The sequence below is a fragment of the Ovis aries genome, chromosome 17 (genome assembly GCF_016772045.2).
Source record: "Ovis aries strain OAR_USU_Benz2616 breed Rambouillet chromosome 17, ARS-UI_Ramb_v3.0, whole genome shotgun sequence".
Classification (NCBI taxonomy): domain Eukaryota; kingdom Metazoa; phylum Chordata; class Mammalia; order Artiodactyla; family Bovidae; genus Ovis; species Ovis aries.
This window is the reverse complement of record NC_056070.1, coordinates 37,373,115-37,396,305: the sequence shown is the minus strand read 5'-3', so window position 1 is coordinate 37,396,305 and position 23,191 is coordinate 37,373,115. Positions and strand designations below refer to the sequence as shown.

The following is a 23,191-nucleotide window of genomic DNA, read 5'->3' as shown; positions in this document are numbered from 1 at the left end:
GGAATTCTCCCTCCCTCCCATCTCCCACACACACACACAAAAAATCTACTTTGTTGACTGTGTTAAAGACTTTGACTGTGTGGATTACAGCAAACCATGCAAAATTTAAAAAATGGGAATACCAGATCACCTTGCCTGAGAAACCTGTATGCAGGCAGGTTAAGATGTATCAGTTAAAACCGGACATAGAACAGTGGTTCAAAATTGGGAAAGGAGTACATCAAGGCTGTATATTTTCACCCTGCTTATTTATCTTATATGTAGAGTACATCATGTGAAATGCCAGTCTGGATGAAGCATAAGCTGGATTCAAGATTGCTCAGAGAAATATCTATACCTCAGATATGCAAATGACACTATTTTAATGGCATAAAGTGAAGAGGAACTAAAGAGTCTCTTGACAAAGTTGAAAGAGGAGAGTGAAAAAGCTGGCTTAAAACTCAACATTAAAAAAATGAAGATCATGGCATCTGGTCCCACCACATCATGGTAAATAGATAGAGAAACAAAAATTCCAGAAAAATGGAAACAGTGAGAGACTTTATTTTCTTGGGCTCCAAAATCACTGTGGATGGTGACACAGCTATGAAATTAAAAGATGCTTGCTTCTTGGAAGAAAAACTATGACAAACCTAGACAGTATATTAAAAAGTATTGAATCACTTTGCCAATAAAGGTCTATATGGTCATGCTATGGTTTTTCCAGTACTCATGTATGGATGTGAGAGTTGGATCATAAAGAAGGCTGAGCACCAAAATATTGATGCTTTTGATCTGTGGTGTTGGAGAAGACTCTTGAGAGTCCCTTGGACAGCTAGGAGATCAAACCAGTCAATCCTAAAGGAAATCAAACCTGAATATTCATTGGAAACACTGATGCTGAAGCCAAAGCTCCAATACTTTGGCCTCCTGGTTCGAAGAGTCAACTCATTGGAAAATACACTCATGCCTGGAAAGACTGAGGATAAGAGGAGAAGGGGGCAACAGAGGATGAGAAAGTTGGATGGGATCACCAACTCAATGGACATGAGTTTGAACAGCTCTGGGAGACAGTAAATACAGGGAAGCCTGGCATGCTGCCATTTTTGGGGTTGCAAAGAGTCAGACATGACTGACCGACTGAACAGAAACAACAAATACATATTTGTTCAATAGTAAAATGAAATATAGGGACTCTAGATTGAAAGCTCAGGTAGATCTCATTATAATTACTGACCATCATTTTAGTCTTAAATATGCATTTACTAAGTGAGTAGATAAATGTATGGACTGTGATTAGAATTTCAATAAACAGGTACATATAAAGAGTCATCTTCTAAAAACTATACTGAAAAAAAAATTAAGATACCAGAATATGTTTGGATATCAAATTAAAGGAAAAATATATGTAATACAAAGCATCCTTATATTGAATCAAGAGAGGAGATGATGGAAGATTAAATTCAAGGCACAAGTAGGAAATATATAGTAAATGAATAATAGAGGACCAACAGAACATGTTGTGATCTGTAATGTGCACAAAGCATTTGACTAGTACTAGATAGTGACTTCTTATTTTGTTCAACTATCTTATTTTGTTCAGGTTTAAGAAAAACATTTGTAAGAACTAGAAGAAACCAGAGAATGACATATGAACAAATATAGAATATCAATATCAATATAGAATATCAATAAACAGATATAAATTGTTAAAAGGAAACAAAAAATTCTACAGCCAAAATTACAATAATTAGAATGAAATATTTGCTATAGGATTTCAACAGAAGATTTGAGCAAGCCAAAGAAAGAATAAGCAAATTTAAAGAAAAGTGAATGAAATGATCTAATCTGAAGAAAGAATAAATAGAATTAAGTAAACTAATCAGAGTCTAACAGACCTGTGAGATACCACCAAATATGTCAACATACATGCTACAGTTGTCACCAACAGAAAGAAAAAAGAGAAATGGGACAGGAAATGTAATTAAAGGAACAATGGAAAAACAAATATTTTCCAAATTTATTGAAACCCATGATTCTATGTATCCAATGACCTCAACAAACTCTAAGGACAAATAAAGAGATCCACATCTAGACATATAGTAATCAAACTGTCAGAAGCCAAAATACAGAGAAAATCAGAAGAGCAGCATAAAAGAGCCTCAGTAAGATTAACAACACATTTTTTATCAGAAACCATGAAGCCTAGAAGACAATGGGATGACCTATCCAAAGTGCTGAGAGAAGATACATATTAACCAAGAATTTTTTTATCCCACAGAAAGACCTGTCAAAAATAAAGCAAAATTGAGACATTCTGAGATTTTAAAAGCTTAGGAAGATTGTGCTACTATATCTGCCACATAAGAAATTCTAAAAGGTATACTTCAGCCTGTAATAAAAGGATACTAGCTAGAATTTGGACAAAATACTGAAAAAAAAAAAAAAAAGAGAATGAAAACTCTCAGAACTTACATAATTTGTAGAAGTCATATGAATACATTAAAAAACCCATGTAAAAGAAGCTACTTAGGTAAATATAAAAGCGTGTATTATTGTATTTTGGGTTTCTTTTTAGTTCCTAGACAACTAAATAAGCTATAATTATAAATCTGTGTTTCTGGGAACACATTGTATAAAGACATAACACTTGAAAACAACAACATAAAGAAGGAGGGGCAGAGTAGTGTAGATTTAGGGTTTTGTATACAAATAAAATTAAAGAAATGTTGAAGGAAACTAACTTGTCTTAAGATGTTAATTATAATCACCAGGACTACCACTAATAAAATGACTAAAGAGAATATGAAAAAGGAAATGTATATAAGATATCCAAAATTTTCACTATAAAAAATCAGCACAAAAGACAATATTAATGGAAGAAATGAAGAACAATAGTCATACAAAATGTACAGAAGACAAATAGAAAATATGGAAGAGTCATAGTACTAATTTATTTAAATGTAAATGGTTAAACATTCCAATTAAAGTTATATAAGAGAAAAATGGATTTTTAAAAAGAAAACAAACATGATCTACTCTATACTGTTTACAAGAGAGTCATCTTAGATCCACAGACAAAACTACGTTGAAACATGTAGAATGGAAAATGATTTTCCATGAAAAGAGTAAGAAAAAGATCTGGGATGGCCATACTACTAACAATATTAGATTTAAAAAACAAACTTTTAATTAATTACAAGAGACAAGGAAGGACATTATATATTGATGAAAGTGTTCCAAAACATGTGAAGCAAATACTGACAGAACTAGGGAGAAAATTCCACAACAGTTGGAGACAAATATCACACTTTCAATTACAGATTAAGCATACAGATTTTTCAAAAAGAAAATAGAGGACTTGGACAACACTATAAAACAATCCCACCCACAAAACCGTAGAATTCATATTCTTTTTAAGAGTACATGAGACTTTTCTACGATAGTCCATATGTTTCAACCACAAAACAAATCCTATCAATTTTGTAAAAACTGAACTAATACAAAGTATCTTCTCCAACAACAGTGAAGTTAAACTAAAAATCAATAACAAGAAACTGGAAGATCACAAATATGTGGAAATTAACTCTAAAGAACTAACAAGTGAAAGAAGAAATTAAAAGGGATATTAAGAAATAGCAGTTTATGTGTCTGGAAATAGCAGTTTATGTGTCTGCCTACATGTGGGAGGCCAGGTTTGATCCCTGGGTCAGGAAGATCCTCTGGAGAGGGAAATGGCAACCCACTCCAGTACTCTTGCCTGGAAAATTCCATGGACAGAAGAGCCTGGTAGGTTACAGTCCATGGGGTCTCAAAGAGTCAGACATGACTGAATGACTAAGCTTTCTCAGTTTATATTAATAGAATAGAGGAGTTCATGGTCATCAATGTTGATGCAGAAAATAATTTCAGAATATCCAAAACCCTTTCATGATAGAAGCTTTCAGTCAACTAGGAAGAAGAAAGAATCTCCTTAAAATGATAAAGGACATTTGTGAAAAACTCATTGCTAACATCATGCTCATTGTCACTGAAATCCCTTCCTTCTAAAATCAGGTACAAGACAAGAACCACTTTTATTCAAGATTGAACTGGAATTTTTAGCCAGAATAATTAGGCATTAAGAAAAAAATGAATGTTATTCTTAATGAAAAGGAAGAAATAAAAATATTTTAATTCAAAGATGACTTGAGGTTGGTTACACATAAGAAATTCTAAAGCATACAGACACACACACTTTCTATTAGGGCTAATAAACAAATTCAGGGAAACTGCAGATAAAAGAATAAGTCAAAACTCTACTGTATTTCTACATCTAGCAATAACCAAGCTGAAAATGAAATTTAAAAAATTTTCCATTTACAGAAGCATAAACATAATAAAGTTCTTAATAAATTAATGAAGGGACTGTAAGACTTTCACACAGAAAACTACAAAGCATCACTGAAAGACATTAAAGAAGGTTTAAAAAATGAAAAGGCATTCCTTGTTTATGAACTGAAATACATCTTATTACTAAAATGGCAACACTCCTCAAAGTGATTCATAGATACAGTGCAATCCTTATCATAATCCCAATTGTCTTTTTTTTTTTTTAAATAGGAATGGAGAAATTGGACCTTATATTCATGTAGAATTGAAGATAACCAAAATAGGCCATAAATCTTGTCAGAGAATACAAAACGATGTAGGTCTCTCATTTCCTCATTTTAAAAGTTAATATCAGTCTACTTTATTCACAATTATGTGTTTCTAGCATAGGAATAAAATTATAGGCCAAGAAATAGTATTGAGAGCCAAGAAATAAACCAATGTATGTATGGCCAGATTATTTTTCTCATGGGTTCTAAGAGTATTCAACTGGACAGGATAGTCTCTTCAGCAAATGGTGCTGTGACAAATAGAGACTCACATGCAAAAGAATGAAGTTGATCCCCTTCCCCTACTATATATAAAATTTAACTAAAATGGATCAAAGATCTATTACTATAAAACACTTTGAAGGAAACAGGTATAAATCTTCATGATCTTAGATTTAGCAATGATTTGTTAGATATGACCCCAGAAGTAAAAGTAGGAAAATAAAAATAATTTGGATTTTATCAATTTAAAACATTTTGTGAATCAAAGGTCATTAGAGGGAAGTAAAAATACACCCCACCGAATGAGAGAAAACATTTGCAAATCATATATCTGATATTGTCTAGTATCCGGAATAAAGAAAGAACACATACAATGCAAGATCAAAAAGATAGTCTAAAGTGAAAAATAAGCAACGGATTTGAATAGAAGTTTCTCCAATGATGATAAACAAATGACCAAAAAACACTAAAAAGACATTTAACATCATTAGTCATTAAGAAATGAAAGTAAAAATCCAATAAATAGCATATAGCATGCATTAGGATAGCTATCATCAAAAAGATGACAAATATTGGCAAGGATGTGGAAAAATTAGAACTTGTATACATTCTGGACAGCTTGGTGTTTTCTCAAAAAAAAATCCAAATATGAAATATCATATGATACAAGATATATATATATATATATACACATACATACATATATATATATATATATACACATATATATGTATATATGTGTATATATATATAATCTCCAAACTTGTAAACAGGCATTCAAGCAAACAGTTGTACACAAATATTAGTAGTAGTACTATTCAGAGTATTCAAAGTGGAAATGACCTACTTATTTATTAATAAATAAATGGGTAAAAAAATGTGGTATATCCATATAACAGAGTATCAAACCCAAAATTAAGTACTGACACAAGTTGCATGTAGATGAACTTGCAAAATGTCAAGCTATGTTGAAGAAACCAGATGCAAAATGTTACATATTGTATAATTCAATTTACTTAAAATACCTTAAATTAATATATATACAGATCAAAAACAAATTAGTGGTTTCCAGGGGCTGAGGCAGGGGGAGATGGGAAGCGACTGCTTAGTGTGCACAGGTAGGTTCACTTTAGGAGGTGAAGAAAACATTTTGGAATATTCTGAAACTAGAGTAATGCTTAAATAACATTCTGAATATACTAATATTAGGTACTGTACACTTTGAAATGATTAAGCTTGTGCTACATGGATATTCACCTTAAAATATTTTAAAAAGCAACTTAAATCTGAATGCTATTAAAGACTAAACTAAAACCGCTGTTGTTGTTGGTCTTTAAGTCATGTCTGATTCTTTTGTGACTCCATGGCCTGTAGTCTGCCACAGTCCCCTGTCCATGGGATTTCCCAGTCAAGAATACTGGAGTGAGTTGCCATTTCCTTCTCTAATGGATGTTCCCAAACCAGGAATCAAACCTGAGTCTCATGCATTGACAGGTGGTTTCTTTACAACTGAGCCACCTAGGAAGCCCAAACTAAAACTAATTAACAGCAAAAAAAAGAGTGGCAGTTGCCGACAAATTCAATTCAGTTTAACATTAATGAATCAAGAACTCTGTCGCTGCTTTGTGGCATATTTGAATATTAGTTTCACCATATCATCAGTCTTTATATAATCTTTATCTAGTGTTAATGGATTAAAAAAGCGTGATAAAAATATATGCACTCCTTTGTTGTTCAGTTGCTAGGTTACGTCCAACTCTTTGAGACCCCAAGGACTGCGACACCCCAGGTTTCCCTGTCCTTCATAGTCTTGCAGAGTTTGCTCAAATTCACATCCACTGAGTTGATGATGCCTTCCAACCATTTCATCTTCTGTCACCCCCTTCTCCTTCTGCCCTCAGTCTCTCCCAGCATCAGGGTCTTCTCCAATGAGTTGGCTCTTCACATCAGGTGGCCAAAGTATTGGAGCTTCAGCTTCAGCATCAGTCCTTCCAATGAATATTCAGGGTTCATTTCCTTTAGGATTGTTGGTTTGATCTCCTTGCTGTCCAAGAGACTCTAAAGAGTCTTTTCCAGCACCAAAGTTCGAAAGCATAAACTCTTCGGTACTTAGCCTTCTTTATGGCTCATTTCTCACATCTGTGCTTGATTATCGGAAAAATCATAGCTTTGACTAGATGGACCTTTGTTGGCAAAGTGATGTCTCTGCTTTTTAATATACTGTTTAGGGTTGTCATAGCTATTCTTCCAAAGAGCAAGAATCTTTTAATTTCAGGGCTGCAGTCATTGTCCACAGTGATTTTGGAGCCAAAGAAAGTTAAGCCTGTCCCAGTTTCTATTTTTTCTATGAAGTGATAGGAACAGATGCCATGATCTTAGTTTTTTCAATGTTAAGTTTAAGCCAGCTTTTTCACTCTCCTCTTTCATCTTTTTCAAGAGGATCTTTAGTTCCTCCTCCATTGCTACCGTTGAGGTGGTATTATCTGCATATCTGAGGTTGTTGATATTTCTCCTGGAAATCTTGATTCGAGCTTGTGATTCCTTCAGCCTGGTGTTTCACATAATGTACTCTGCATATAAATTAAATGAGCAGGGTGACAAAAAACAGCTTTGATGTACTCTCTCAATTTTGAACCAGTCCAATCTTTCGTGTCTGATAATAACTGTTACTTCTTGAACTGTATAGTTTTTAAGAGGCAGGTTAGGTGTTCTGGTATGCCCATCTCTTTAAGAATTTTTCATAGTTTGTTGTGAGCCACACAGTCAAAAGATTTAGTGTAGTCATTGGAGAAGGAGTAGATGCTTTCCTGGAATTCTCTTGCTTTTTCTATGATTCAAAGGATTTTGGCAATTTCATCTCTGGTTCCTCTGTCTTGTCTAAATCCAGCTTGTACATCTGGAAGTTCTAAGTTCATAGACTGTTTAAGCCTCGCTTGAAGGGTTTTGAGCATTACTTTGGTAACATGTGAATCCATTCTGTAACCATAAGGGATTTGATTTAGGTCATACCTGAATGGCTTAGTGGCTTTCCCTGCTTTCTTCCAATTACATCTGAATTTTGCAATAAGGAGCTAAGACTTAGCCACCTTCAAGCCTTGTTTTTGTTGACATAGAGCTTCTCCATCTTCGGCTGCAAAGAATACAGTCAATCTAATTTCAGTACTGACCATCTGGTGATGTACATGTGTAAAGTCATCTCTTATGTTGTTGGAAGAGAGTTTGCTATGACCAATGCATTTTCATAGCAGAATTCTGTTACCCTTTGCCCTGCTTCATTTTGTACTCAAAGGCCAAACTTGCCTGTTACTCTAGGCATCTCTTGACTTCCTTCTTTTGCAATCCTATCCTCTCTAATGAAAAGGACATATTTTCTGGTGTTAGTTCTAGAAGGTCTTGTATGTCTTTACAGAAGCATTTAAATTCAGTGTACTTGCCCAGCCCTTGGCACCACTGGCAGAAAGTACTTTGCAGTGTGAGAGGTAGCAGTGGGAACTGCTCAGCCCCCTGGACCTCCCAGTCAAGGGACAGAAAGCTCTTCAGAGGTCTTGATTCACCAAGTGACTTGAGTTCCTAGGAGCACGTGGCTTGTGGTCTGGCTGTGCTTGGCTGTCCAGCCACAGCAGCAGTGGCTGCCCAGCACAGGAATGGCCGAGAGGAGATACCCCACGTCCAAGTTTAGGAGTGCCAGCCAAGAGGAGATACCTCACATTCAAGGTAAGAGAAATCGAAGTAAGACGGTAGGCACTAAGAGAGGGCATCAGAGGGCAGACAGACTGAAACCACAATCACAGAAAACTAGCCAATCTGATCACATGGACCACAGCCTTGTCTAACTCAATGAAACTAAGCCATGCTGTGTGGGGCCACCCAAAACATACGGGAGAGGTCTCACAGAGTGTGGTCCACTGGAGAAGGGAATGGCAAACCACTTCAGTATTCTTGCCTTGAGAACCCCATGAACAGTACAAAAAGGCAAAAATATAAGACACTAAAGGATGAACTCCTCAGATGCATAACTGTCCAATATGCTACTGGAGATCAGTGGAGAAATAACTTCAGAAAGAATGAAGGGATGGAGCCAAAGCAAAAACAACACCCAGTTGTGGATGTGACTGGTGATAGAAGCAAGGTCCAATACTGTAAAGAGAAATATTGCATGGGAACTTGGAATGTTAGGTCCACAAATCAAGGCAAATTGGAAGTGGTCAAACAAGAGATGGCAAGAGTGAATGTCGACATTCCATGAATCAGCAAACTAAAATGAACTGGAATGAGTGAATTTAACTCATATGATCATTATTTCTACTACTGTGGGCAGGAATCCCTCAGAAGAAATGGAGTAGCCATCATGTACAACAAAAGAGTCCGAAATGCAGTTCTTGGATGTAATCTCTGAAACTACAGAATGATCTCTGTTCGTTTCCAAGGCAAACCATTCAATATCATGGTAATCCAAGTCCATGCCCCAACCAGTAATGCCGAAGATGCTGAAGCTGAACAGTTCTATAAAGACCTACAAGACCTTTTAAAACTAACCCCCCAAAGATGTCCTTTTCATTATAGGGGACTGGAATGCAAAAGTAGGAAGTAAAGAAACACTTGGAGTAACAGGCAAATTTGGCCTTGGAATACAGAATGAAGCAGGACGAAGGCTAACAGAGTTTTGCCAAGAGACTGCACTGGTCATAGCAAACACCCTCTTCCAACAACATAAGAGAAAACTTTGCACATGGACATCACCAGATGGCCAACACCACAATCAGACTGATTATATTATATTGTTTGCAGCCAAAGATGGAGAAGCTCTATACAGTCAGCAAAAACAAGACCAGGAGCTGACTGTGGCTCAGATCATGAACTCATTATTGCCAAATTCAGACTTAAATTGAAGAAAGAGGGGAAAACTACTAGACCATTCAGGTGTGACCTAAATCAAATCCCTTATGATTATACAGTAGAAGTGAGAAATAGATTTAAAGGACTAGATCTGATAGAGTGCCTGATGAACTATGGATGGAGGTTCATGACATTGTACAGGAGCCAGGGATAAAGACCATCCCCAAGACAAAGAAATGCAAAAAAGCAAAATGGATATCTGGGGAGGCCTTACAAATAGCTGTGAAAAGAAGAGAAGCGAAAAGCAAAGGAGAAAAGGATAGATATACCGATTTGAATGAAGAGTTCCAAAGAATAGCAAGGAGAGATAAGAAAGCCTTCCTCGGTGATCAAGGCAAAGAAATAGAGGAAAACAACAGAATGGGAAAGACTAGAGATCTCTTCAAGAAAATTAGAGATACCAAGGAATATTTTATGCAAAGACGGGCTCGATAAAGGACAGAAATGGTATGGACCTAACAGAAGCAGAAGATATTAAGAAGAGGTGGCAAGAATACTCAGAAGAACTGTACAAAAAGATCTTCACGACCCAGACCATCACGATGGTGTGATCACTCACCTAGAGCCAGACATCCTGGAATGTGAAGTCAAGTGGGCCTTAGGAAGCATCACTACTAACAAAGCTAGTAGATGTCATGGAATTCCAGCTGAGCCATTTCAAATCCTAAAAGATTATGCTGTGAAAGTGCTGTACTCAATATGGGAAAGGAGCACAGCAAGATTTTGCAGATTTTCACCATGTTATTTAACTTATATGCAGAGCACATCATGTGAAATGCCAGGCTGGATGAAGCACAAGCTGGAATCAAGATTGCCAGGAAAAGGATCAACAGCCTCAGAGATGCAGATGATAACCACTCATTGCAGAAAGTGAAGAGGAACAAAAAAGCCTCTTGATGAGGGTGAAAGAGGAGAATGAAAAAGCTGACTTGAAACTCAACATTAAAAAAAAAAAAACAAAAACAAGATTGGGGCATCTGGTCTCATCACTTTATAGCAAATAGAAGGGGAAAAAGTGGAAATAGTGACATATTTTATTTTCTTGGGGTTCAGATCACTGTGAATGTTTACTGCAGCCATGAAATCAGAAGACATTTGTGCCTTGTAAAGAAAAGCTATGACTAACCTAGACAGCATATAAAAAAGCAGAGATATCAACTTGCTGATAAAGGTCCCTATAATCAAAGCTATGGTTTTTCCAGTAGTTATGTACAGATATGAGAGTTGAACCATTAAAAAGGCTAAGTACCATAGAATTTATGTTTTTGAATTGTGGTGCTAGAATAAACTCTTGAGAGTCCCTTGGACTGCACAGAGATCAAACAACTCAATTCCAATGGATATCAACCCTGAATATTCATTGGAAGCACTGATTCTGAAGCTGAAGCCCCAATGCTTTGGCTACCTGATGAGAAGAGCTGACTCACTGGAAACGACTCTGATGCTGGGAAAGATTGAAGGCTAAACGAGAAGGAGGCAGCAGAAGATAAGATGATTAGATATAATCACTGACTCAAGGGACATGAATTTGAGAAAACTCTGGTAGATAGAGAAAGACAGAGGAGCCTGGTGTGCTGCAATCCATGGGGTCACAGAGTCAGACATGACTTAGTGACTGCAGAATAACAACTTCTATATATCAGCTTGTGAGATCTTGAACAAGTTACTTTATCTCAGTTTTGGTTGTTTTCTTTGTTGCATATTCTAATAATGTATAATAAGTGAAGATTAGAGAAATACATGTATGAAGTCTGGTATATATTATTCTTTTTTTTTTTTATTTTTTTTGCTGTGTGCTCAGTCATGTCCAACTCTTTGTGACCCCCTGGACTATATAGCCCATGGAATTCTCCAAGCCAGAGTACAGGAGTAGGTAGCCATTACATTTTCTAGGGGATCTTCCCAACCCAGGAATCAAACCCAGATCTTCTGTATCACAGGCGGAATCTTTACCAGCTAAGCCACCAGGGAAGCCTAGTATATCCTAGGTGCTAAGTAAATTACAGCTATTCTCATTAAGAGTAACTGCAGATATCAAAAGAATCTATTAAAATTAAAATAATGCAAATATCAATCAGCAGTTTATTCATTTCAATAATTTAGATAATTTCCCTGAGAAAGGAAGATAAATACTTTTAACAAACAGGATTTTTTTTCCCTAAGCAGTTTTTTCTAGTCCATTCATCTTTTCTGAGGTTGACTTCACAATTTTGGCCTTGTATTAAATTCCTTAACTTTTGTCTACTCAAAAAGATGCATGTTGCATAAAAAGGGTTAAATATCTAGCATTTTAGAGAACCAGCATTTAATTTGTTTTGACATTGTTCTTTAATTTAAGGTCTACATGGTTGGCTGAGTGAGGGATGGCCTGCAAGGTCGTTTCTTTATTCAGAAAAATGAGCACTCAGATATTTAGAAATGCCACATGGAGAATATGTGCGTATAGTACATTTAAGTATCTGAGCCTATGTTAACTTTAAGCCTGATTCTACATATTAATTCATTTATGAGATTTTCAGTGCCAGTCCTTCAGCATCAAAGTGTGGAATTCTTGAGGCAAGAATAGACTTCTCCAATACCACAGTTCAAAAACATCAATTCTGCACACAGCTTTATCTATAGTCCAATTCTCACATCCATACATGACTACTGAAAAAACCAAAGCCTTGACTAGACAGACCTTTGTTGACAAAGTAATGTCTCTGCTATTTAATATGCTGTCTAGGTTGGTCATAACTTTCCTTCCAAGGAGTAAGCGTCTTTTAATTTTATGGCTGCACTCACCATCTGCAGTGATTTTGGAGCCCCCAAAATAAAGTCTGACCCTGTTTCCACTGTTTCCCCATCTATTTTCCATGAAGTGATGGGACCAGATGCCATGATCAGAGTTTTCTGAATGTTGAGATTTAAGCCAACCTTTTCACTCTCTTCTTTCACTTTCATCAAGAGGCTCTTTAGTTCTTCTTCACTTTCTGTCATAAGGGTGGTGTCATCTGCATATCTGAGGTTGTTGCTATTTCCCCTGGCAATCTTGATTCCAGCCTGTGCTTCATCCAGCCCAGTGTTTCTCATGATGCACTCTGCATATAAACTAAATAAGCAGGGTGACAATATACACCCTTGACGTACTCCTTTCCTATTTGGAACCAGTCTATTGTTTCATGTCCAGTTCTAACTGTTGCTTCCTGATCTGCATATAGGTTTCTCAAGAGGCAGGTCAGGTGGTCTGGTATTCCCATGTCTTTCAGAATTTTCCACAGTTTATTGTGATCCACACAGTCAAAGGCTTTGGCATAGTCAATAAAGCAGAGAGAGATGTTTTTCTGGAACTCTCTTGCTCTTTTGATGATCCAGTGAATGTTGGCAATTTGATCTCTGGTTCCTTTAGCTTTTCTAAAACCAGCTTGAACATCTGGAAGTTCACGTTTCACATATTGCTGAAGTCTGGCTTGGAGATTTTGAGCATTACTTTACTAGCATGTGAGATGAGTGCAATTGTGTGGTAGTTTGAGAATTTTTGGCATTGCCTTTCTTTGAGATTGGAATAAAAACTGACCTTTTCCAGTCCTGTGGCCACTGTTCAGTTTTCAAAATTTGCTGACATATTGAGTGTGGCACTTTCACAGCATCATCTTTTAGGATTTAAAATAGCTCAGCTGTAATTCTATCACCTCCACTAGCTTTGTTCATAGTGATGCTTCCTAAGGCACACTTGACTTCACATTCCAGGATGTCTGGTTCTAGTGAGTGATCACACCATTGTGATTATCTGGGTTGTGAAGATCTTTTTTGTACAGTTCTTCTGAGTATTCTTGCCACCTCTTCTTAATATCTTCTGCTTCTGTTAGGTCCATACCATTTCTGTCCTTTATCAAGCCCGTCTTTGCATAAAATGTTCCCTTGGTATCTCTAATTTTCTTGAAGAGATCTCTAGTCTTTCCCATTCTGTTGTTTTCCTCTATTTCTTTGCCTTGATCACCGAGGAAGGCTTTCTTATCTCTCCTTGCTATTCTTTGGAACTCTTCATTCAAATCGGTATATCTCTCCTTTTCTCCTTTGCTTTTCACTTCTCTTCTTTTCACAGCTATTTGTAAGGCCTCCCCAGACATCCATTTTGCTTTTTTGCATTTCTTTGTCTTGGGGATGGTCTTTATCCCTGACTCCTGTACAATGTCATGAACCTCCATCCATAGTTCATCAGGTACTCTGTCTATCAGATCTAGTCCCTTAAATCTATTTCTCACTTCCACTGTATAATCATAAGGGATTTGATTTAGGTCACACCTGAATGGTCTAGTGGTTTTCCCACACTTTCTTCAATTTAAGTCTGAATTTGGCAATAATGAGTTCATGATCTGAGCCACAGTCAGCTCCAGGTCTTGTTTTTGCTGACTGTATAGAGCTTCTCCATCTTTGGCTGCAAAGAATACATAATCAATCTGATTTCACTGTTGACCATCTGGTGATGTCCATGTGCAGAGTCTTCTCTTATGTTGTTGGAAGAGGGTGTTTGCTATGACCCGTGCATTCTCTTTGCAAAACTCTATTAGCGTTTGTCCTGCTTCATTTTGTACTCCCAGGCCAAATTTTCCTGTATAATCTTGGACTAATAATGTGAGTCTGGATGTCAGGGAACCTACCATGTACAGATTCTACCACATACTATTTGTGTGGTCATGGGTGATTTATTTTCTTCATCTGTAAAATGAATATAGTGAGGCTTTCCTGGAGGTCCAGTGGTTAAGACTGTGTTCCCAATGCAGCCATCACGGTTTCCATCTCTGGTCAGGGAACTAAGATCTAGCTTACTGCATGGTGTGGTCAAAATAAATAAGTAAGTAATAAATATGTAAGTAAGTAAATAAAGTCTCCAGTCATTGACATTAAAAAAAAGAAAAATAAATAAAATGAGAATAGCAATAACATCTGCTCATAGGACTTTTGCAAAGGCCAGATTAATTCATGTAACACAAATGAAAAGACGTCTTGCATATATTCACTGCCGTATCTTTGGTATATAAATATTAAATGCTTAGTAATGACTACATGAATTACTTCATGTGCATTAGTCTCTCATCTGTGTCCAACTCTTTGTGACCTCATGGGCTGTTGTCTCCCAGTCTCTTCTGTCCATGAGTTTTTCCAGGCAAGAACACTGGGGTGGGTTGCCATTTCCTTCTCCAGGGGATTTTCCTGACCCAGGGATCAAACTTGGGTCTTCTGCATTGTAGGCAGACTCTTTACCATCTGAGCTACCAGGTAAGCCTGAATTATTTACTTCAGGGTAATGTACTAATTGCTATAATTAGGCATGGCATTCCACTGGAAAATGGACAGTTCACAGAGACTGACAGAAATTATGAAAGTTTTCCAGAAGGAGATAAAGCAAGTGTTGGAAGACACTGGTCAGATGCAGAACAGGTGATAATTCATTTCAAATATGGTGGTTTAGTTGCTAAGTCTTGCCTGGCTCTTGCAAACCCATGGACTGTAGCCTGTCAGGCTCCTCTGTCCATAGGATTCTCCAGGCAAGAATACAGGGGCGGGGGTTGCCATTTCCTTCTCCAGGGGATCTCCCTGACCCAATCCTTGGGTCCCCTGCATTGCAGGCAGATTCTTTACCAACTGACCTATAAGGGAAGCCCCATTTCAAATGCAGGGGGAAAAAAAAAAAAAGCAACATAGTCGGTGACATTGAATACAAGCTGTCTTGCACTACAAAAGCAACATGCATAAAATGGAGATATTTATTTCATTCTGCTCTGAGCTCCTTGAGAGGCACGCATTGGGCAGCATATCTACAGTCCTTGTATCTATAACACTGAGCTTTACATGTAAGGGGCACTTGTCATCTCATGCATTATTCTTTAGATAGCTTCCTAAACTTCTCTCAAACACTTCTCTCAATCACTTTTCAATCTCCTTCACGCAGAGCTTCCAGGATAACCCACGGCACACACATAATCCCTCAAAAGAAGAGCAGACAAGAAAACTTCAATATCTGCCTGTTACTGATGGCCCTGAAGATACATTACTGCTCCAACACTGGCCCCATTTTTCATATCTTCTCTATTCAGCCCCTCTGTTCTTCCATCTAAATCATATATATTTGCCTATACACATGAAACAATTTTTCTAATTATAACATATATGTATTTGTATTGCAGTCTTTAATTCTAGAGGCTAAAAAATAATGCAGTGGGAAAAGCAGGGAAAGTACCAGAAAACAAAAAGAATATGCTCATAAAGGGAAGAGATTAAGTTTCTGAATATTGACCAGTCCTTAGTACTACATCCTTGAGGACTCTTTGCCCTGAAGGACCTGTCCTTGGATCAAACTCCTATGTTAGTTTCCTAACTGTTCTCCACTCCTGTCCTCTGGGACTATAACCTCTACACCAACCGCAGTGGCATCACCCCAATGAAAATCAGGGTTTCATCTGATCCCTTCTCTTTTTAATGGATTCTGTTGCACTCAGAATACAATGTAACCTGCTCTCCTTCTCTAAACCCATCTCCTCCCTCAAGCCACAGTGGCCTGTGGTCTGCATGGCAGACTTGTCAGAAGAATTTCTGCTCGATAAGTTTGAGCTCACAGTTACCTCTTCATAAAATCCTTGGCTTGATTGATCTCTCATATTTTTTCAATTAGTATCTCTTCACAAACACCTGCTACATTATTGTTGTCAATAACTTCGCATTCTATTTTTCTCAAATTTTGATGCCTTTTAGTGCGCCTGAGTAGTTCCTGGAATTCCGATCGTCACTGGGTACTTGTAGATATTAGTCTCCAATCCTTGAAATTAGAAACCTGGTCCTGAATTCTGTGATCTCATCCAAGAAATACCTGGGGAAGTTCTGTTCAGTTACAGCAGGCTGTCCTTCAGTCAGCAGTATATAATTCCCATTTTTCATTCTCTATCAATATCTATAAATTCCTTCTTTGAAGGACTATTGAGAGCACTGTAAATATTGTACATAAAGAACCCAGTAGACTGCTTGGCACAAAACATAAAGGGTATTTGCTGATAGAGCCATTGCTGTTTTTTTTTTTTTAAATAAGAATGTTTATTTATTTATCTGTATCATGTCTCAGTTTCAGCATGCGGGCTCTTCGTTGCAGTACATGCATTCTCTAGCTGTGGCACATGGGCTTAGGAGCATGAAGGCTCAATAGTTGCATCATCTGGGCTTAGTTTTCCCTGTGGCATGAGGGATCTTAGTTCCTTAACCGGGGATTGAACACACTACTCCTGCATTGCATGGTAGATCCTCAACCACTGGACTACCAGGAAAGGGTTACGAGATTTCTGAACAGGAAAACTAGATTTTCCTCCTATACTAATGACAATCTTCTTAAGGCTCCAGAACCAATTTTCTTATTTATATTGCCAGATTATTCCAGAAACAAGCTAGGTTTAGAGTTACACCAGAAAAATTGAAGCTAGGCCATCCAAGAGGGCTAGGCAAATAGCCAAATATGCAGGTCCCAGCATAGCTCAGGGAATCTGAGCTTCTACATTGGGCCTTAGGGTTGCCTGTGTTGCCTGCTCTCAAGTTAATTTAGCTGACCATGTAACTGAAAAAGCAACACAAAGAAAAAGCGGGCAATTTGAAGCAGGCATTCAGCAGGCCAAAAAAAAGGGGTGGGGAGGGGAGGCAAAAAAGCGGGCCTTTCCTGCAGGAGGCCTAAATGCTATTCTTCAATACATCTTAAGGAGTTTATTTTGTAAAAATACATCACACCATAGTGTGACACATTTATTTCTTGGAGAGGAGAATATAAGCTTTCAAACACATGGCTTCTTAGCCAGGTGCCTCCTTGGAAAGCACCTGTTGACTGAAATGCATTGCAGCATATTACAATCCGACCGCAGCTTCACTTATCTGTTGGAAAGGCATTTATATTGCACTTATTACCTAGTACCTGTTAAAGCTGTTTATGGAGACCACAAGGAAGAAATAATTTTTATGCTCCTTTTAGTTTGCTATAAATTCAGAAACAATTTTGCTTGAACAGCTGATCTGTGAATTAATAATAAGGGACTATAACTTTTTTTCACTACAGTATGTCAAGTACTTCCTTTGTGTTAAAAATTGATGAGGCTCAAAACTCCATTTCTTTACAGGAAACAAATTTCAAAGGCCTACGGGGTAATCACCACTTCCTTTATATGGAAATTTCCTTCTAAGATCACACCTTGGCTGGTACAAAATAAATAAAAGTTTAGCTTTGAGTTCAGTATGACATAAAGTATTATATTCTTTTTTTAAGGACTTCCTGAAAAAATTCTGTGAAAAACCATGTGAAGAATAGCTTTTAGTCAAACAGATCATGCTTCATCTCAGAATTGCTGTCTAAAGAAATAATTAACTGAGACTTTTCATCATGTGTATAACCCTCTCATTTGCTTTCATTGACTCTGTTTTTGGATTTTCAAAACTACTATTGTTGAAGTCAAATGATTCTCTGTCTCATGTTTTTTCATTCAGCATTATCTTGAATTTTTCAAGACTAAGACACTGGTGAAATGAGCATTCTACCATTCGTATTATTAACCAGATACAGGCCATGATAAAAATATCCTCTTCTTCAGATATGATGTCTTATTCCTGTACATAGACACATGGCAGCTGAACCAAAGTCAACTTGAAGGTACACAAGGCAAGAAGCAAGAGTTCACCTTTTCTGGTATTTAATAGGGTTTATCATCAGATGCAGATGTTGTTCAGGAGAGGGACCAACACTTTCACCAAGGTCCAAAGATTGCCCAGAATATTCATGTAGTAAAACCAATTCTTGGGCTTCCCTGGTGGCTCAGAGGTTAAAGCGTCTGCCTGGAATGTGGGATACCTGAGTTCGATCCCTGGATCGGGAAGATCCCCTGGAGAAGGAAATGGCAACCCACTCCAGTACTCTTGCCTGGAGAATCCCATGGTGTTGCAAAGAGTTGGACATGACTGAGTGACTTCACTCTCACTTTTCAAGACTAATTCTTAAACTAGTTTTAGCATAATTATTTTGACATTGGAAATAGATTGTTAATTTATTCAAAACATTTACTTGCTCTTTCTTAGAGTCATATGGCATGAAATGAATAATATAAAGTCATGAAGGGAAATAGTCTACCCTTCTTAAGGTTTTATTTTTGAGAAGCAGTGAGAAAAATTCTTGAATAGGGTCTGTAGGAGGCCTGAATTTTCCTTTATATAAAGACAAGCTTATACCTCTTTTTCTCCATCACTTTTAAATTAAATTTAAAAAACTGCTTTCATTTTCCTCTTTTCCCATTTTTAATCTATTTATATTCCTATAGAAAGGGAATCTTGCTTCTTCCCCATTTTTTTTTTTTCCTAGCGCTCAGTATGCTGAGCGAAGTGAAGTCGCTCAGTCATGTCCGACTCTTTGGGACCCCATGGACACCAGGCTCCTTCGTCCATGGGATTTTCTAGGCAAGAGTACTGGGGTGGGTTGCCATTTCCTTCTCCAGGGAATCTTCCTGACCCAGGGATCAAACCCAGGTCTCCCGCATTGTCAGACAGATGCTTTACCATCTGAGCCACCAGGGAAGATTTTGTAAATATCCTGTCTCTAAAGGTAGAGATTGGAAGTTAAGTCAGAAAGGGGCTAAAACACTACTTTGGATTTTTCCAAATACATACTCTGCAAATGAGCTTCAATACTGAGCAGTTTAAAATTAAATATATATATATATATATATATGATGTCAGTAGAGTTTTAAAAAGCAGACACTGAAGTTATAGACAAAATGCATCTAGGAAAGAAAATATTTTTATACCATAAAATGTTGCTATTTTGAGTAATGTTTAAGTTTTCCATATTTAGATACTATGTTACATTATGAAAAATATCAGATCTAATGATCATGAGGTGTGTCAGCTTCTGGCCCAATGTCACTCAAACAGGATAAGTTCAGGGTTGATTTGTCATTAAACTGTATTTGGTAATGTGGTGAATTGAGGTATGGTTACCAGTAACTGGACTGGAAGAGACACAAGCTGGAATCAAGATTGCCGGGAGAAATATCAATAACCTCAGATATGCAGATGACACCACCCCTATGGCCGAAAGTGAAGAGGAACTAAAAAGCCTCTTGATAAAAGTGAAAGAAGAGAGTGAAAAAGTTGGCTTAAAGCTCAACATTCAGAAAATGAAGAACATGGCATCTGGTCCCATTACTTCATGGGAAATAGATGGGGAAACAGTAGAAACAGTGTCAGACTTTATTTTTTGGGCTACAAAATCACTGTAGATGGTGACTGCAGCCATTAAATTAAAAGATGCTTACTCCTTGGAAGAAAAGTTATGACCAATCTAGACAGTATATTCAAAAGCAGAGACATTACTTTGCCGACTAAGGTCTGTCTAGTCAAGGCTATGGTTTTCCAGTAGTCATGTATGGATGTGAGAGTTGGACTGTGAAGAAGGCTGAGCACTGAAGAATTGATGCTTTTAAACTGTGGTATTGGAGAAGACTCTTGATAGTCCCTTGGACTGCAAGGACATCCAACTAGTCCATTCTGAAGGAGATCAGCCCTGGGATTTCTTTGGAAGGAATGATGCTAAAGCTGAAGCTCCTGTACTTTGGCCACCTCATGCAAAGAGTTGATTCATTAGAAAAGACTCTGATACTGGGAGGGATTGGGAGCAGGAGGAGAGGGGACGACAGAGGATGAGATGGCTGGATGGCATCACTGACTCGATGGACGTGAGTCTGAGTGAACTCCGGGAGATGATGATGGACAGGGAGGCCTGGCGTGCTTGCGATTCATGGGTTTGCAAAGAGTCGGACATGACTGAGCGACTGAACTGAACTTACCAGTACCACAGATTTGGATAATTATGTATTACATTTTAACAGCTATTCATTGCTGAGGAAGTCCTTATTTCAAAGAACATTTGTCTCCTTTGAGAGAATGATTAACACTTGGTAGTCCTTTTATCTATATAGGACTGCATGGTGACCACAAAGCATTAGAGAGAAGAACACAGACCATGAGGCTCTGGTTTAAGTCAGTCTTAAGACCTGAGAGTTTGCTTTAAAGCTGGAGGGACTTTGGAGATGATCTGGCTCAATTCCTTCATTTTACAGATGAAAATCTTGAAACCCAGTGAGATTAAAGGATATACCTGAAGTCACACAGTTCACTTATTGAAGCGCTTGGACTGGAGCCTGTGTTCTTAAATTCTATTCTGCTCCTCTCTCAGGAAAGGGATGTTAACAGGCAAAGCTTAAAACTACTGTGGGAGATATTTTTTAGAAGATTGGCTGCACTTTATTTTTATTTTTTGAAGTGTAGCTGATCTATGATGTTGTATTAGCTATAGGTGTACAGCCAAGTGATCCAACCACACACGTATATATCTATTCCTCAGACTCTTTTCCTTTACAGGTTATCACTGAGTGCTGAGTATAATTTTTTGTACTATACAATAAGTCTCTGTTGATTACCTATTTTATATATAGTAGTGAATATCTGTTAATCTACAAATTGTAATTTACTCTGTCACTCTCCTTTCTTCTCTTGTATCCAAAAGTTTGTTATCTATGTCTGTGGGTCTATTTCTGTTTTGAAAAGATGCTCAATATTAATCTCAATTAATATATTAATATTAATTAATATCACTAATTAGTAGAGAAATGCAAATCAAAACTACCACGAGCTATCACCCCACACGTCAGAATGGCCATCATTAAAAAGTCTATAAATAACAAATGCTGGAGATGGTGTGGAGAGAAGAGAACCTTCCTATATTGTCTGTGGGAATGTATGTTGGTAAAGCCACCATGGAGAACAGTATGGAGGCTCCTTAAATAAAAAAGAAAAAGGAAAAAAAAACTAAAAGTATGTCTACCTTAAGATACCACTCCTGGGTCTGTATGTAGAGAAATAATTAAAAAAAAATTTTTTTTTTAATTGGTTGTTGTTATCTAGTTGCTCAGTCATGTACAACTCTTTGTGACCCCCTGGACTGCAGCACACTAGGCTTCCCTGTCCTTCCCTGTCCCTGGCATTTTTTACGCTCTATAAGCTGAAACTCCAGTACTTTGGCCACCTCATGCAAAGAGCTGACTCATTGGAAAAGACCCTGATGCTGGAAGGGATTGGGGGCAGGAGGAGAAGGGGACGACAGAGGATGAGATGGCTGGATGGCATCACTGACTCGATGGACATGAATCTGAGTGAACTCCGGGAGTTTGTGATGGACAGGGAGGCCTGGCATGCTGCAATTCATGGGGTCGCAAAGAGTTGGACATGACTGAGCAACTGAACTGAACTGAACTGAACTGATGTATTGGCACATAGATGGAAAAAAACTGTTAACTATTTTGGAATGTTTAAGATTATAAACCATCAAAAGGTGCCAGAAAAAGTACTTAAAGGAAAAAAAATACCCTATTTTCTAGCTAGTATATCAATCTATTTTGCTTAATATTACATTTTGTATAACTTATAGATGTTTGTATATCTTCATGTTCTTCACTATATGCAGAGATTCAGCTTACTAAGATGAGTTAACTATTTATAGTAATTCTGTTCATATAACATTTATTTAATAGCCATTATCTGTTAGGAATTGCATAAAGTGAATGGTTTTACAGGTTCTACTAGCTTACTTCAAGAAGCTTAATATCTAGGGAGAGTGTAAGGATAAACAAAATCCTCTGATATTAAAAAAAAATGTAATGTAGCTTTAATGGCTGTAAATCATAATCAGTTTTGAGAATTTAGGACATGCACAGAGATACAGTTAGGGGATAGACCAGTAAAAATTTGGGAAAATTCCTTAGAACTAACAGGCACAATTCGATGTGGGTCTTGAAAGAAAGGCAGAACCTTGTAGCCAGTATTAAGGTGGATATTTTTAGCACAGAAATTAGTCCAAGTTAATTTCTATGACATTCACCTTTGCTCTTCAAGTTTGAGGACACACTGGAGTGGGTTTCCATTTCCTTCTCCAATGTATGAAAGTGAAGAGTGAAAGTGAAGTCACTGAGTTGTGTCCAACTCTCAGCGACCCCATGGACTTCAGCCTACCAGGCTCCTCCGTCCATGGGATTTTCCAGGCAAGAGTACTGGAGTGGGGTGCCATTGCCTTCTCCGTTGAATGGAATAGAATTAAGCAATCATACTTTCTTTGATCTCTGGCTATGAGTGACTGGAAACTAAATTTTTATATTATTTAGTCAGTTACCCAATGGTCTCTGGTAGTACTTTAGTTGCTAAGTAGTGTCCAACTCTTGCAACCCCACAGACTGTAGCCTGCCGGCTTCTCTGTCCATCGGATTCTCCAGGCAAGAATACTGGAGTGGATTGCCATTTCCTTCTCCAGGGGATCTTCCCAACCCAGGAATCAAACCCAGGTCTCAGTTAAAATGTTTGCCAACTGTCTCAGAGAATTCGGCAAAATGTGGTTTTTTAAAGGACTT

The 23,191-nt window shown here is 37.5% G+C and overlaps 1 protein-coding gene across 4 annotated transcripts in view; it reads right to left on the bottom strand.

The window, feature by feature from the left end:
* Positions 1–23,191, bottom strand: part of FSTL5 (follistatin like 5) — a 937,018-nt gene that overhangs the window by 20,354 nt on the left and 893,473 nt on the right. The window lies entirely within an intron of this gene.